This window comes from Colossoma macropomum, unplaced genomic scaffold (assembly GCF_904425465.1).
Source record: "Colossoma macropomum unplaced genomic scaffold, Colossoma_macropomum, whole genome shotgun sequence".
Lineage (NCBI taxonomy): Eukaryota > Metazoa > Chordata > Actinopteri > Characiformes > Serrasalmidae > Colossoma > Colossoma macropomum.
In genome coordinates this window covers 18,103,873-18,120,324 of record NW_023494795.1, presented here as the reverse complement: position 1 = coordinate 18,120,324, position 16,452 = coordinate 18,103,873, and the positions used below count along the sequence as shown (strand labels likewise).

General features: G+C 38.3%; 1 long non-coding RNA gene across 1 annotated transcript; it reads left to right on the top strand.

Moving 5' to 3' along the window:
• The first annotated feature begins 10,255 nt into the window (after window positions 1-10,255).
• LOC118816160 lies at window positions 10,256-12,092 on the top strand. The gene is made up of 3 exons (XR_005007850.1): window positions 10,256-10,796; window positions 11,102-11,186; window positions 11,362-12,092. It is a non-coding gene; the product is annotated as an uncharacterized LOC118816160 (long non-coding RNA).
• Window positions 12,093-16,452: the final 4,360 nt, after the last annotated feature.

Here is a 16,452-nt window from a genome sequence, read left to right as displayed (position 1 = left end):
GGTGTAGCCTACGTCTTCTGTTTCCTTTGCAAGACACAGTGTTTCTTTGTGAGCGCAGGTGAAAAGGACAGAGAGTTGTCTACAATTAAGCGAATATTTCAGCACTGCACCAGCAGAGGCAAACACTCGTGTGATCTCTAGTCTTAGAAGAAGACGCCTCAGGTTCCTCAAGGACGTCTGTTTACAGGAACTTTTTACAGTGGAATTTAAAACAGGCTTGTGGTATGTGATGGGCTTCATTCGCCTGTCGGTTTTGAACAGAAATCCCCGCCTGACCCTGACCGCTCAGAGAGTCCGATTGATTAATTACTTGGCCTAGTAATGATAACCAATTCTTTAGTCACAGCTTTAAACAGAATAGACTGATAATCTGAGTCAGCCTCTGTGTCAGTTTCATTTGATCAATCCAATAAATTAAATTCAGTGCAGTGTAAAAGTTCAAAACTATGCGTAAGCCTGATTGTTAGGTTCGCCAAGGGGATATGATATAAGCTGTTTTGGCTGCGTGCACGACCTGCTTGATGTCCACGAGCTTCTTACCAAGCGTACTTGAACCCCCCTTAGCGCCCTAACAAAGAAAACATGGCTTGCCATTTATTGTGTGACTGGTGAATAAGCCTAAGAGTATAAAAATGTTGATGTCCTCCTGTGTTTTATGGTATGCTTTTAAAAAGATGGTTCTTCATGGGTTCTTTAGGAAAGGGAATTGTTCTATTTAGAACTGAGTTCTAGACCATTTCATGCTTAAATGGTTCTTTGCATGGTGAAATCGTTCTTCAGATTGATGCATCAATTATGTAAAACAAACTGCTGTAAATGTATAGTATTTATTTTTGAGTAAAATACTAATTTGTTATTTTACAGGATCATACTATAAAAGATTGGGCATTTAGATTGATGCATTGGTTTACAGTAACATACCAGACAATGTAATTTACAGTACTTTATGGCAACAGAGCTTACAGTGAATACTGTGAATACATAATACTTTACTGGCAACACTGGTGGCAGTACATTACTGTAAATTTTATAATAAATTTTTTTCCAGTGCAAGCTGTACACTATCAATAGATGAGTGCAGAAAAACTGTACGAATACAGTAATTTACAAATACAGAAATTGCTGCCAGTAATTACTGATAATAAAAGACAATATATTATAAAAGATGAGCTTTGGTTAGTCCCTGCAACTGAATCACAGTTGTATTGTTATTTGGGATCACACTCCCTCTCATGTCCTGTTGCTTAAATATGTGATTTTTAATACTTGAATTGAGTGTTTTGCAGCTGTGTTTCATGGCTGGGCTCAAATCCAAAAAACAGGCCCACTTAAAACCCTTGACCTATTTTGATTTTCTAATTACTGTAGTATTTTTCGACATAAACTTTTATAGGCTCAGTAAAGGAACGGTTACTGTTTCACCACAGCAGCTGTGGTCAATCTGTGAATGGTGTTTGGGCTTTTAGAGAGTTTTGTGCAAAAGTATTCTGCATCATTTATAATTGTAAACTTTTCATCTATGTCAGCTCATTACCTGCCTGCTAGTCAACTTACCAATGCATTCAAATCCATCTTTGTAGGACTAACACGTTAAAACAAAACACTCATGTGACCTGTAGAAGAAAAAATAAAAACAGATTAACAAAAACTATCAAAGCTGTAAGGAATGCTGGGAAGCTTCATTCTCCTTACTACAATACTCAGTGACAAACTGCATAAGACTGCATAAAGTAGGGGTCACTTTCCTAATATGCTTTGCACATAACAACTAATCAGCCTTCTGTAAAATCCAACACTGCAACTTCTTATGCAAGAAACGTGACCTGTTTCTCCCAGAATGCGCTATTCTTTATGGCAATCTGCTGTATTTATGGAACACAATGGATTCCTGTAGACTTTCTGCAGTTTGTAGGATTCTTTATGCCGTGCTGAAATTAGTAAAGTAAACCCCAACACAAAAACGGTGAGGGGGTAACACAGGAGGACATGACATACGAGGAGGGTAGATGCTTCTAACCACTAGTTCACTAAAAATCCCACCCTCCTTGGGCACAATTTAACACACAACCACACCGACAACAAGATCAACATCAGCAAGGCCCGTGGTCGATGGCACACTATTTTCTTTTAGAGTAATGGGGGATTTCCAGCTGGCCTGGGCACTTCGTTGATCCAGACGGGCAGACAAGATACAAAGATGAACTGACCTAGACAGCCACATCCATTCAGATGTAAATAAACTCCTTTCAAAGCGTATGAATGGCACGCACAATAAAAAGTGACGGCAACAGAACTAGCTTGCGAGCTAGCTTAGTCAGCTTGACTACAGCAGTGTGACAACTTCGCAAAACTAATAAGAAGGGGGTGAAGGGTAGAGCTAAGAAAAGAGAAAGTGTGCTCCAAGCAACAGGTCAGTCAGAAAAAAAAAACATTAGCCACAAGCACTCACATGACCACTCTAACGAGCAGCTGTTTAGCTACTGCTAGGCTATTTCCTCTCTTGAAAGCATCAAATTCATCCACCACTGACCAAGATGATCTCCATTGTTGATTTTTAGACAGTCTGCTAACAGAGTTTGCATGTCGTTGCTGTCCAAAGAAAAACAGGTATGTCCAAAATAGTAACTTTACAGGAGAGGGCAATATTGTTTTTTGCTTCCAATGTAAGTTATTGGAAAGAGTTTTTATTCTAAGCATTTCTGGAGCATTCTTATTGGTCAAATCATTATGAAATTCTTCACACAATGTAAAGGACAGCTGCTGAGCTCAAATGATGCAGAAAAGTAAAAGTAACCCAAAATGAGGATACATTTTTTTCATAGGACAGTGACGATGTTCAGGATTTGTTTTAAAACACCCCTCTTCATAGCGTCAGTCATGTCCTTACAACTGATTCTACCCTTCCGTTACCCTGCAGAATGACTTGTCTTCAGTCCTGTGTAAGCCTCCTAAACATAAATATTTACATTTGTGGATTCTTCTTAGCTTGTTAAAAGTTTTTGACTGAGCTTCATATATCCAAGTATTCAACTATAACATCCTTGCTTTGTTTGTCTTAGTTTGCCTTTGTTTACCTTCCCTTTTGATTCTAGCCATGTGCCTCTGTTGTTTTTTAGTTCCTGTCTGCCTCCTTGTTATCTGTCTCACCTGTCACTAGTCTGTAGCCCCACCCTGTCATTATTACTCCCAGCTTCTGTCTCCTGTCTTAGCTGTCAGAGCTTCTGCTCAGTGTTTTTCAGTCCCCCTGGTCTTACTGTTTTGTATATATATTCTGGATAGGTTTCTTGACTTTGTTGTTCTATGAATCCTCCATTCAGTTTTTTTGTCTCTGTAGCTTTGGTTGTGTTTCTTGTTCTTTTTTGTTCTTTTTTCTTTGTTAGGCTTGCCACCTTAAACCTTGACTCAAATGAAAGGAACTTACACTTGCATCCTGCCTTCTTTTTCTTCCAGGTTACATCAACATATCTTATGGAATTTGAGGTGACTGAGCTGATTATGGTACTGTCATTCTTCACATTTGAAAAATGTCTGTTGCCCTTTACACTGTGTTTAAATTTCATGACGAATGGACCAAAAGAAACAGCCCAAAATGACTTGGAAAAAAGTCTGGTTCCATTGACTTACATTAAAAGTAAAGTTAGTTTTTTGTTCCTTTTCCTGTAATGTTGTATATATATATTATATATATTGTATATATTTACACAGGTGCGAATATATATATATATATTCGCACCTGTGTAAATGTGATGTAACAATAAAAATGATTTGATTTGATTTTGATTGAATTATTAATTCTTTTATTATTCTTTTATTTATTAATTAATTCTTTAAAATCTGTAACATTGCATCATATTAGATTTTTCTGTTAACAATCTGATGGTAATAAACAAACCCATAAATTAAATACAAACCTCAAGTCCAAAACGGTGGGACAGAATGTGAGATGCAAATAAAAACAGAAAGCAGTGATTTGTAAATCCACTTTGACCTGTATTTAAAGAAAAAAAGAAACTGAGACTTGGAGTATTGTGATTTTTTTAAAAACCAGGTGATGTAATCATGGGTATAAAAGGAGCATTCAGAAAAGGCCTAGTCCTTTATGAGCATTGATGGGTCAAGGTTTGCCTCTTTGCCCGTGTCCTTCGATCTCTCAGACAACATTACATTAAAATTGATTTCACCATGTGGGCTCGGGAATCCTTTAATAACTATCAATTACTGCTATATCCAAAAATACAAGTTAAGACTGAACTACACACGTCAACAAGGTCCAGAAACACAGCTGACTTCTCTGGGCTTGAAGCACTGTGGAAACATGTTTTCTGGTCTGGCGAGTCAACTTTTCATATTGCTCATGGATGTAACAGACATTGTGTTCTCTGCGTCTATGAAGAAAAAAACTGTTCAGGTTGTTACCAGCATAAAGTTCAAAAGCCAGGGGCTTTTATGCTGTGATCTCTCATTTAGCACACTGCATGGTTCACTCAGACCTGGAAGGATGTGGATGAGTGCTTCACCTGTAGATGATGTAAGCATATATAATTCCTATGAATAGAGAAACTATGGCCAGGGTTTGAAACGCTAAAATTTCTAGAACACAGGCAGTGATCAGATATACCTTTGTTCTTGGGAAGTGGAAAAGTGGTTGTGAATGGAAAAATGGTTGATGGAGGAGGCAAGTTAGATTGGTAACTGTAGTTTTTGGTTATTTTAGATAAAAGGTGCCTGTAATCACACAGTGTTCAGGTTTTTGCTCATTTAACAACATCCACTTAGCTAGCAATGGCATCTCAAACTCTTACAGATGTGTTCTCTGTTCTTAATTTCTTGTGAATTTGTGCTTGTAAGATCATGACAATATCCCTTTCCAGAATTATGTTAGTTTTTTGCATTCTTGTTCCATTGTTGAACATGCATTTTTTTAGGAACACTATACTAATACTGGATAGAGCCTCTCTTTGATCTCAAAACAGCCTTAATTCTTCTTGACATGGGTTCCACAAGATGTTGGAAACATTCCTTTGAGATTTTAGTACATGTTGACATTGAATTTATTGTCATGTTCATGAAATCAGTTCAAGATGACTTTAGCTTTGTGATATTATGTATTCTCATGCTGGAAGTAGCCATTAGAAGATGGGCGAACTGTGTCCATGAAGGGATCCAAATGGTCAGCAACAATATTCAAAAAGGCTGTGGTATGCAAGTGATGATTGATTGGTATTTCCGGATGCAAAGTGTGTCAAGAAAACATACCCCACACCATTACAGCACCTTTACCAGCCTGGAATGTTGACACAAGGCAGATTGGATGGTTAGATTCATGCTGTTGGCACCAAATTCTGACCCTACCATGTGTGTGCCACAGCAGAAATTGAGATTCATCACACCAGGCTGCGTTTTTCCAGTCTTCAGCTGTCCAGTTTTGGTGAGCATGTGCCCACTGCAGCCTCAACATTCTGTTCTTGGCTGACAGAAGCGGAACTAGACATGGTCTTCTGCTGTTGTAGCCCATCCACCTCAAGCTTTCGACTTGTGCATGGTCAAAATTACTGAGATCACATTTTTACCCATTATGTGAACATTGCCTGACGTTGCTGGCTCTGAATGATGCACTGCACTGCTGCCTCTTTTTTGACTGATTAGTTTGTTACACAAATGATGTAACAAACTGTAATGTAGTAGATGTACCAGTGATCCTAATAAAGTGCTTGGTGAGTGTATTTAAGCAGTATACTGTGGTTACTGTGGTTAACACTTAATGAACATTGTCTACTCTTTAACATGCCAGCTAGCTGCCTGACGGCAAACAAAGAAGAAGAGTGGGAAAAGTGATTCTGCCCCTGCTCTCTGACATAGCAGAAGTTCTGTCTTATGATTCCAGCTAAGTACAAAGAGAAACAAGTTGCACAGGAAATGTATACAATCATCTCAATTCTCAGTCATTTCTAATTTCACGTAGTTGTAAATTGCAGTTAGAACTTACTTAGAGAGACAGCAGGACAACAGATCAATAACTTGTTGTAGTAGTTTTATATAGAAGTTATTAAAGCATGATGCATTAATTAATTTCTCTTGTACATTTAACGTAAGTCTTATTTTTGGTATATCATGATAATAAGAGACATTATGTAACTACCCCAAACAGCTTTTGATTGCACAGAAAAAACGATAAAATCTGCAACACACTTACTGCAGCAATACTTCTGTTTGATCTGAATTTAAGAAGATGATGTTTCTGGTCATCTAGAATTTAATTTCTTCAACACAATCTCCTATTTTGTGTAACTATGTCACTGATACTGGTGTATCAACCAGTTTTTCACTGCAGCCACATACACTGGCGTGCCAAAAGTCACAGGACAGGAACTAATATCGTACAGGACCCCCTCTAGCTGCATAGTGCAGCAACTCGACATAGCATCAATTCCACAAGTGAACGGAAGACGTCTGGAGGGATGTTGAGCCATGCCATCTGAGTAGCCACCCACAGCTCTGGGGTATTTGTAGGTGTGAATAGACCACTCAACCACATCCCAAAAAGCTTGACTGGGCTCAGGTCAGGTGAATGTGCAGGCCACGCCATTTGTCAGAACTCCAGAATGCACCTTGAACCAATTCTGGACAACTTGAGCCCAGTGGCACAGTGCATTATCCTGCTGGAATATTCCATCATTGTGTGGGTACATAAAGTCATGCCACTGCCTGCACAGTGCCTTATTGAGAAGCGGGGTCCATGGCTTCATGGGGTCTGTACCACACACAAACCCTACCATCAGCCTCAAACAATTCTCATTGGACCATGGCAGATGTTGCGAGTCCTCTAAGGTCCAGTCAGCAACCTCATGTGCCCAGGTGAGGTGCTGTGTCTGGTGTTGTGGTGCTAACAGAGGCACTGTGGTGGGTCTTCTGCTCCCATATCCCATGGAGGCTAAAGAAGCCACTGCACTGTCCAGTGTGGGTGCTAATGCCTTCTATAACGTATTCCTAGTACACATGTGACAATGTGGATTGAGAAATGTTGAATGCCCACACAATTTCAGAAATAGAATGTCCCATCTGTCTGGCACCCACTATCATGCCTCATTCAAACTCATTCAAACATAATCCAGGTTGCCTTGTCATGAGCTCGCTGACCAGTGTTCATCCTCACTCACACTCTACAAAGGTGTGGGAGTTCCCAAGCTGTCCCCTGTGGTAACACAAGTTCATAATCAATTTACAAGCTGCTGTAATATCTTATTACCCAAGCCTCCCAACGGGTCACTCATTCTGAGTCGTCTGTCTGATACATGATAAAGAAAAGCACTAATTTTTAATCTGGTGAATGGAGGTTTTTGAGACTTGGTTCTGCTTGTGAAATGAACTGTCACTATGTAACCAAAGTGCTGACAGGGGGCAGCACATTCTACAAATTACGTCTGTTGCAATACATATTATAGCCAGCAGATGGAAGACTAGCCTTGATTTTTTCAGGGTCCGCTGAAGGGTCCCCAGTCAGCTTTTCATAAACCCTGTTGGTGCAGATGTTTTTCTGGATAATAGTTGTGATACTGCATCTTCTGTGCTCTGTCAAAACAATGTTTTTATCATAATGTGACCTTCTCTGTGCTAAATAGAAAAACCTAATTTATATTTTTCTCTGTATCATATGCAGGTAAATGTACAATGTGACTGTCACCAAAATCGGGCAAAATACATTGAAAATGTAATGAAGGCTGAATACTGAATACAACACTTTAAAAGTAATCAGTAATGAATTCTATTACAACATTTAAAAAAGTAATTAAAATGTAAATGGTTGACTTTATGTAAGATCACTGACGCCACCTCACTCTGCTGAACTAAGCAAATGTGGGACACTTTTTTAAATGCAGCAGGAGATTAACATGAATGCTATTTAACCGTATTTTTTCTGTGTTTCTGTCAGTTGTCACAAGCTTCCTAATTGTAAATGTGTTAAAATTGTATTGAACATAGTTCTTCATTTATAGATTACCAATTTAAGGGTTCTTTCTACAAGCTTTAGATTACGCGGAGGTCCTTTACTTTTTCCTTTAGAAAAAAGTTCTTCACATCTCATTTATGAAAAATGGTTATCTAAAGAACCATCTATTAAAAGGTTCTTTGGGAAACCAAAGGTGACTCTTCTGTGGCATCATACAAAGAATCTTTGTTGGTGACATTTTTTAAGAGTAATGCTACTACTACTGAGGAGATTGTTCAATCTGATCATCCCTCAAAACGGCTGTATGTTGTATATTGATTTATCAGTATACTCATGCTTTAGCTAGTTGTTGGCTTCCTCTTTAGACTCCATCTAATAAATGTGTTAGCTACTTTGAATTTTTGTTTTTTTTTGTGTGTGTATAAGAACTGTAAAGATAAAACTATATTTTCAAAATGTAACTTAAATGTAATTTTTGTATTCTAAATTTGATATTCTCTGTCAAACCATATTTGAAAATCTGCTCATCTGCTGGGTACTTTAGCCTGCCGAACAAATAGTAGTAAGGTGACCCAGGTCCTTTGGCTAGATGACATAGTAACCTGCATAGATAACATCATGAACTGGAAGTCCAGGTGGCCTTTGGCTCTGGGCAACCTGGTTGGTATGGCAGCACATGAATGATGCAGTGACCAAATCCCAGAGACAGAGCTGACCTCTGCCTTTTAGCCACATAATCCACCACTGCTTCTGTTCAGTTCTTGCTGCCTTTGACTTCTACAGTTAGCTTTTGAAGCACTTAACAGTTCATTTGGGTTCAAGAGCTAAGATATAAAATATATAAAATGAGCAAAGTAGACCTACATAATTTAGAACCCATATTAATAATATAGACCTGGTGAATACAGCGACAGTATTATTATACTCCTGGTGTTCATTAAATATATTTAGAATGATGTTTATTTGTATGCTTAGCAATGCAGTAAGAGATAAAGACAATTCAGAATGTGTTCAAAATGAGCAAATCAAATAATTTGTTCCTCTGGAATTTGTGCTATATATCTTCACTGACAGGAGAAAACCATGTATGTCCATTTTTAATCATTTTTTTATTTTTGGATGTAATTTAATAATTCTAACTGCCCTTTACATTTTGTCAAAATTTCATGATAAATGGATCAATGAAAAGGGTTAAAATGACTTCTAATGCATTATTGCTGTAGTAATGTCTGTTAAATTAAGAATATTTTTTCTTATGATGTGAAATGACCATTTTAGAGGTATGAGGTTTTGTGCTGACAGTGCCAAAATGAGTAAAGTGAGAAATGTGAACTATACTTTCACCTTCTGTAGTGTGGTTGTGTGATATTTTGGTCCCCACTTTATTTGGATGGCCCCCTTTAGATGATCTACATATAGATGGTTAATTGTCTCCTAACAAACAATTGGGTGAAATGTAGCTGATTCTTATCAGCATTGGGGTTAAGGTTAGGATTCGCCCCAGAGTCAGGTTTGAGACCAAGATTGGCGTTAGATTTAGGTTCTGAGTTGAGGTTAAGGTTAGGATTAGGATTAGGTTTTGGGTTGAGGTTAATGTTAGAGTTAGGGTTATGGTTAGGGTTAAGAAAAATTAAGGTGAATTTGATATATTCGAATAGAAGACATAGACAAGGTAAATATCTAAAAAGCACCTATAGTTGTCTGTCCAAATAAGATGTTACCAATATTTTGTATCATGTCTCATTCTGACTCAGGTCCTAAAAACAAGACGAGACCTTGGTCCCACCCACCAAATAAGCCTCATGCAAAACTTTGAGTATAGTTAAGCTGATGAGATAGGATACTCCAAGCAGATTCTACAGTTGGCCCTTGTGTTGTTAGATCAGGGGATCCAGGCTATCCTGATGTGTACAGGAAGACAATACAATGTATAAGACATTTATTTCATTTTCTCTACAAGTAATTCCACTTTTATTTCACCTTTTGTGCACATTTGCTTCGTTGTTTAATTAATAGTCTCTGTGCTACCATCATGTTCTGTCGTGGCTTGTATATGGTGTAGACTGAAAATGTATCTAACTACAAATAAACAGTCCATACCTTGTGTTTTTGGCTGCACTAGTAAATCAGTGAACATGTCTGAGGAGGGATGCTGACTTGAAGTATTGCAGCAGAGGTCTTATAAATAACTCTGGTCTCTGGTTACTGCAGCTGTCACCGTGGATAATTCCTGCTCCTTGCGCCTCTATGAGCGAGCTTGGTAAAAACCTAGCACAGCTCAGTGAACTCTTACCAGTCAAGGCATTTATCTTGGGCTAGAGCAGAACAAACTTATTTCTTAAGAAAGAAAAAAAGGACCATTAACTTCCAGACTTGGCAGCAGTATAGCCTAAGAATTGTAATCGCATGTACCAATCTACAATTAACAACTGAGGTAGAGTGAATATATCACTACGATGCTCAGTGAGAAAACTAAGTTGATAAACAGTTCAACCTCAAATAGCCTTCTGCTTGCTGTAAATGACCCCTCATTGTTTGCAGTTGGAGGAACTCTGCTCCTTCACATTTGAATCTTTTCCTGCATCCCTAAATTGAAGCTTAGCCTGCAATGTGACCCGGATCCTGGTCAGGGTGTGCTAAACCCCTGTGCGTCCTGGTAATTCTGGTGGAGGTCTGGCAGATGCAGGATGAGCTGCTGAATCTTTCCACTGGTTCCTGTGATCCCCCAGCCTACCAGCAGAGCCCAGCCGGCTCTTTAGATAAGCAGTGGGTGCTAACGAGGCTAAAGCAGCTGAAGCAGCCCCTTCCGTGAGGGATCTGAATTCAACGAACTGTTGGAAGCTCAAAGGTTTGTGGCTATCTACTGAAATCCCACAGGAATGGCTCCCATAAGGACACCTGCTAGTGATTCAATTAACATGAAAATACCCAACAAAACTAGCATAGTGACTGATTCCTCAATCTGGGCTGTGCTGCCTATGATTAGCATGCTAAGCTGTGAGCCACTAACTGACAAGAGATGTGCTCATTTGTTTCCAAGAGGTGTCTGGACTTGTCGCAACTAAGAAAACAAAAAGGACATCAAAGGTGGTTTTTTTAAACCTCATCCTGTGCTTTTGTGCTGTCACTCACCCAGTTTTTCCCTCACTTTAGCCAGATGTGCTTCACTGGAGCATGAGCATTGCTGTCAAGCCCTGAGTGATGGCATAAAAACAACAAAGCGTGGTAAAGAGGGCAGGTGTGTATGGTTGGAAGAGGGAGTCTGCATGTTGACCTGTGTCTGCATTTTCCTTGCGCTTTTACGTACAGTTCCTTCTATTTCAGTTTTTATCAACGTGTTCTGAAATCCATGTCCTGTATCTTTCTCTTTCTCTCTTTCTTTCACCCATCACTTCTCCCTCCATCATCTGCAGGGTAAAAAGATTCTGCACTGGTTTGTGAGCCGCTTTTGTTTCAGCGTAGGCGTGGGGGGGTGCTGTTGGCGCAGAGGGATCGTGTTTCAAACTTTCATTTCCTGAAATGTTTGAGGGAACATCCAGGGTTTTATCAGTGCCCGTTACATTCAAATGGTGGGGGTGGAAGGAAGGGCAGGACTCAAGTTACCTGGACCGTCACTCAGCTTTCAATGGACAAACAGTGCTCTCATAGCTGAGACCTGGGATCTGGTATTTGGCTCTACCCAATAAAATCTCTCACACATGTAAAAGGACAACGTATATGACTCACACGATGCATACTGTGACGATATTTAGCATACTGTGTTTTGTATTTAGCTTTATACTATATCATATATATCCATAACAATATCACACAATACTAAACATCATCTGAAATCTTCAGAGCAAAAGGATATCTGTGATGTTATGCGTTGTGTATCATGCAGTACACAGTGTCAGTGATACAGTGACTCACCGTATCTCTCCGCAGTTATCACTGCTGTGTCTCTTCCCATAATGCCCCTCTTCACTTGTTATAATCATGCATGGCTGCATCTTGGCTCTGCACAGGAAGAGCTGACAAGTCAGACAAGGGAATTCATTCATTCTAATGTAAGTTTTGGGGTGTTGATATATATTTGATTATGAACAGTGCAGCGGTTTTAATAAAGTCAGTAAAGTCAGTTCAGTACATACATATTGTCTATTTTCACTATTATGATGGTTATTATTATTATTATTATTATTATTATTATTATTTACAGTTCCCACCTGTGCATGTACAGCACTAACCTGCATAAATAAAGGGCTAAATATAAAATGATGTCCATAATCCTTAAAAAACTGCACACATCATTCTCTTATATTCAGGTGAAATTCTTCCCTCCTATCTGGATACAAATTATACAGTAAAAGACTATCCAGTAATTTACATGTTGCTTAACAGGGAGTGCTATAGGGGAGAAAAATGGAAAAATGCATGTTTCAGTACTATTCTTTAAAAATGGTAAAAGTAACAGTTTTGTACAGGTAACTGCAGTGCATTATTACACAATAAAAGACAGGAACCTCTATTGGAAGTTAGGATTTTTCTGTGCAATAAATGCTAGAAAAACTCCCCAGCTGGCAGTAGTGCTGGTGGGATTGCAGCCGTAGACCTTCTAGTACCAAGAAGGGTGAGATTATTTTATTAGATTCAGAGTGGAGCAATACCACCTTGACATTTATGCAGTTTCCAGTGCACATAGTGCAATTAGTGTGATTTCTACACTGGTCTTATTATTGTGAGACCAGTGGATCTATAGCTTCTGGCCAGTTGGGGTGGACAGTTTGACAGGTGGCAGAAATCAACACATGTTTCATTCTTGGTTATTTAGGGTTTTCCTTACATTAAGCACAAGCAGCTGTAAATACAATTATACCTTAATTGGCGAGTAATAATTTGGTAACAAACTCAGCTACTGACTGTAAGATTTACAGCATGTATATTTGTTCATGTTTGTGTGTGCTGTGTGTGTGTGTGGGGGTGGGTGTATGTGTGTGTGTGTGTGTGTGTGTGTGTGTGTGTGTGTGTGAGAGAGAGAGAGAGAAAGAGAGAGAGAGAGTCAGGTTTCCATAGTAGAGGTAGAGCAAGCCTGGTTCGAGGATGTTATCTAATTGTTTGATGGTAAAGAGTTACTCTTTAGAAGATCAACCTTGCAATGCGTTAGTTTCTGTGCATCAGTGGCTACCATTAACTGATACATAAGGATAAATAAATCTCCTCTCTCTCTCAGGAAAACATCATCTTCTAGTTTGTAACCACAACCTAAAAAAAATATTTTTCTACATCTTTTGAACACAGCAGACTGATTTATGACACTGTGTAAAAAAATTCATAATGATGGACCAACAAATTTCAGGATGAATGCTCTTCAAATTTTGAATTGAATAGAATTCTGAATTGAACTAAATTTTCTTGGAATAAAATCTTTTTACTTAACTTACATGAAAAGTTAAAAATGTTTTTGCCTTCTTTATTATTTTGGAGTGACCATTTTTTTGTTATTTATTTTATTGTTATTACAGTATAAAAACAAATTTTGCTTTGTTTTTTCATCTTGGATGTCTTGTACATTAGAATCTTACATTAAGCTTACTGTGAGCCTTGAATGTAAAAAAAAGATAGACCACTTAAAAGGGCTTCATCAAGCGTTCTTTAGCAAAAGCAATGATTATATATAGAAGCATGCATCATATTTTAAATGTTTAAATGATTTAAATATTTGCGTGGATGTATGGTATATGGTCGTATACAAAAGTTTGGGTGCCCCTGGTCAAATTACATTTTGTTTTTCTAAGTGAAAATAAGTTAGCTCCATAAATGGCCAGGGTCAACCAGCGGGTGCAATGTTTTATTACACACATCTATAGCCTAAGAATAGCACAACCAGTTTGCATTAAAGTCCCTGTAGTTACTAAATAACAAGCCTTGTTATGTAATAAGGGTTAACACATCATCTATATACTGCTACACATTTAACAGTACAATTATTGTTTACATGCAGTAAAAAACAAACAAAAAAAAAAACATGAATTGTAGCCTGCAAAAGTTATGGCACTTTTTTTTTCAATGTGTTAAATTCAGCAAATGAAAAGGATGAATAGGAATTGTGCACTAAAATTGGCAGAAAAATGTAATGTTTAAGTTTGTTTCCTGTAGAGAATGTGTTAACTTATTTTCATTTCAAACCAACTAGATAAGTCATTTTACCAGGGTGTTCAAATCTTTGCATAAGACTGTGCAGTACTTATAATGCTTTGGATCTTTAGCACCATGATAAGAGCTCTTCTCTTTTTATGTAATAGAACCTTTTTGGTACAATGTATAATGGTTGCATCTATGATGTACAGGCATATGTGAGTTTGAATGTGCCAATCTATTCTGCTGCTGCTCTAGAGTAGCTCCACGGTCATCACCCACGCATACTTGCTGCGTGAACCCAGCAAGGGGCTGACGCCAGGCAGGGCGAGAGTGAGAGCAGAGCCTGACTCTCTCCTCTCAGATGCTGCTGATGGAGAGCTCCCGGCCTGCGGGACAACTGCCTCCGCTCGTCTATCAGCCTGGCTGGGCTTTGAAACCTGAGCCTCTGTGACCGTCGTGCTGTAATCCGTTATCCAGCTCCACACTGGCGGCCATGACCAGAGAGACTGCTGGGGAAAAGCGTGTGACCCTCCAGTCCTGACCATTACGAGCGTGAAAAGAGGCCAAGCTGAAGGTGCAAAGCGTGCTCTCTTTTTCGGACACATCTCTGGGTGATGCACTGAAGGACAGCTTCTGAAATCAGTCATCATTGTGCTGAAAAGAGAGAGTGTAGATAGAGCGGCAGGTGTGCAGCCTGGCCAATTGCTTTTTGTACGTGGCTCTTTGTGGCTTGTGTTTGTTTGGGTGTGCCTGTGTGTCTGGTGTTGTGTATGTGAAGCTCATGATTGTCTGAATATGAGAAAGGTGGGCTTTAGTTCCATTAACAAACAACTTTGCTAAGTATACATTTTTAGCACCAAAGAGCACCAAATCATTTAGGAACCTTTGTTTTCAAAAGTGTAGAATGAAGTGTAACATATTGGTCCTAATTTTATAGATGTTTGTAGTCATAATAAATATATCTTCTGCATATTAGCATTTATTTATATTATTATGTGCATCTACGGTATTCATCTATATAAATGTAATTATATTGTCAATATGAGCCTACAGTCATATACAAATATTTGGGTGCCCCTGTTTTGTTGATTTTATAAGGGGTACTAAGTTAACACATCCTCTAAAGAGAACACACTTATATTTTAATTCATAATTGTTAATAAATACTGAATTTTGAATGTTTGTTTGCTGAATGTAACTCATTGGGAATAAATAAAACATGGTATGTGGCCTGTCTAAAAGTTTTGGCACAGTTTATATAGTTAATATATTAAACTCAACAAATACAGAAGGTTAGCATTAGAATTTGTGTAGGATTTATTTAGAAAACATGTCATTTGACCAGGGATGCATATGAATGTATGTGGACACACCAGAGGTGGGTGTAAACTTATACTCAAGTACAACTATTGTTGTTTCTGTGAAATGATGGCTCATATAACCTTTCCAAAAACAACCTAAGCAGAAGTCAAAAACCTACTGAGTAATTTATAGAACTGCAGCAGAACTTCTTAGTACACCCAGCATCAATCATATGAACTGAAGTTTGTTAGTGTGTTATTCTTCTCTTTTTGACATCCTTTAGGTCTAAAATAAGATGATAAACCCTAAAAGTCAGAGGTGTGACCAAAAACAGTGCTGTATAGATGCTGTCACCAACTTAACCCCTTAAAATCCCAGTCTTATTACATACTAAAGCTTATTATTTAGTAAATACAGGGGCAATGCAAACTGGTTAGGCTATTCTTAGATTATAGAACTGTGTGATAAAATTTGGCCATTTAAGGGGTCAATGAAATTTTACACAGAAGAGAAATTAGTAACTAAATGTTAAAACCTAAAATGTAATTGAATAGAAAGTGAATTCTTTTACTCATAAATGTACTTCTTCTTTCCTGAATATGATCTGAGCAAGTACAAATTAATTTTTTGCTTGACCACATGGAACTGAATAAAAGTAACTAGTTACTATTTAATATTTACCAAGTGCTTAATATAAAAGTTGTTGTTGTTTTGTAATGGATAATGCCGGTCTTGCGAATTGACAGACACTCAGCAATGCAGACGTGGTGATGACAGCATCAATCATTCCTCCTGTAAGCTGATATCATACGCTACATTGTTCTCACTCATCTGTCTTGATTCTTGTCAAGGGCATTTTAGTGCACTCTATTTAAATCACAATCTTTCATAACATATAATTGTGGTGACTTTCCCCTAATTTGCAAGTGGTCTTTTGTATCAGTTTTGATGATCAGCATGATGCTTTCTCATCAGCGTGCCTCACAGAGAGGTTAGCGTATTGGGTTGCTAAAACATACTGTAGTCAATCTGGCATTTCAGATGTCTTCTAAAGGCCAGGGCCCCTTGATGCACCTCCATGT